Source organism: Dioscorea cayenensis, chromosome 13 (genome assembly GCF_009730915.1).
Source record: "Dioscorea cayenensis subsp. rotundata cultivar TDr96_F1 chromosome 13, TDr96_F1_v2_PseudoChromosome.rev07_lg8_w22 25.fasta, whole genome shotgun sequence".
NCBI lineage: Eukaryota > Viridiplantae > Streptophyta > Magnoliopsida > Dioscoreales > Dioscoreaceae > Dioscorea > Dioscorea cayenensis.
The window spans coordinates 672956-674472 of record NC_052483.1 but is presented as its reverse complement, the minus strand read 5'-3'; the positions used below and the strand labels follow the sequence as shown (position 1 = coordinate 674472).

The 1517-nt window shown below is 38.5% G+C and overlaps 1 non-coding gene across 1 annotated transcript; it reads right to left on the bottom strand.

Annotated features, from left to right (window-relative positions):
- Nucleotides 1-395: 395 nt before the first annotated feature.
- Nucleotides 396-502, bottom strand: LOC120275034. Its single transcript, XR_005541060.1, has one exon. It is a non-coding gene; the product is annotated as a small nucleolar RNA R71 (small nucleolar RNA).
- Between the last annotated feature and the right edge of the window lie 1015 nt (nt 503-1517).

Sequence of the window (1517 nt, the reverse complement as noted above, 5' to 3'; positions counted from 1 at the left end):
AAGTATTTAATAATCCAATGGTGGTCAATCAACCAATGGTTTTGCGTGATTATGCGATGCCGTCAACTGGCATTCAACCTGCGATTAGGCGGCCAGTTATTCAAGCAAACAACTTTGAGCTGAAGCCGGTGACTCTTCAAATAATTCAAGCAATTCAATTCAATGGGCTACCTAATGAAGACCCCAATCTTCATATCGCGAACTTTCTGGAAGTTTGTGATACATTTAAGTATAATGGAGTGGACGATGAAGCAGTTCGCCTACGTCTATTTCCTTTCTCTCTTAGAGACAAAGCAAGAAATTGGTTGAATTCATTGCCACAGGATTCCATTGTTACATGGGATGATCTTGTTCAGAAATTCCTTGCCAAATTTTTTCCACCAGCCAAAACAGCAAAGATGCGGATTGAAATCAATAATTTCGCTCAATATGAAGGTGAAACTTTATATGAGGCATGGGAAAGATACAAGGAATTATTAAGGAAATATCCTCATCATGGGTTGCATAAGTGGATGCAAATCCAAAACTTTTACCAAGGTCTGAACAACACCACCAGAACACTAGTGGATGCATCTGCAGGTGGAGCCTTGATGAAAAAAACTATTGATGAGGCATATGAATTGCTAGAAGATATGGCTGCTAACAACTATCAATGGCCTAATGAGCGAAACATGCCAAGGAAGATGGCTGGAGTATATGAGATAGATGCCATTACCAACCTTTCAGCCCAAATAGCAGCTCTCTCAAAGCAGTTACAGAACAATAATTTGGCAGCAAATGTAGTAAAGACTACCACTCTGGCTTATGAAATGTGTAGTGGGGCTCATCAATTTGAGAAATTAATGGGCTTGTTTGCTTTAGATCAAAGATGGAGACAAAAACACTAGGTTCTTTCATTCTAGTATTAATGGGCTTGTGTATTCGTTCGCATTTTGATTTAATTTCTCAAATTGCAGATCCTGATGACAATGTTCATAGTGAGCAGTCAGATATTAGTCGAGCTTTTCTTAATTTCTACTCCAGGCTTTGGACGGCCCCATCAGATGATTTAGAAGTTAATATCCTTAATGCATTGCCTAGCGATCTTTCTTAGATTTTTGATCTTGATGGTCAGCAACTTATCCGTGAGGTCACTCATGGAGAAATTTATCGCACTGTCCTCGATCTTCCTACAGGTAAGTCCCCTGGACTTAATGGTTTTAATGTAGAGTTTTATTGCTCTTTTTCTCATGTTATTGGAGATCAGCTTGTGTCTATTATTAGCCACTTCTTTGAAAAATTTGTCATGTCTTCCTCTTAGGGAAGAACTTTTATTTCGCTCATCCCCCAAAAGGAAAGGCCTAAGCTAGTTTTTGGTTACCGTCCTATTTCTCTTTGAAATGTTTGTTTTAAAATTATTTCTAAAATTCTTGCCAACCATTTGAAGCTGGTTCTCCCCTGCATTATTGGTCATAAATAGGTTAGTTTTGTTTCTGGTGGGTCTTCGTTTGATAATAATATTGTTGCCCAAGAGGTAG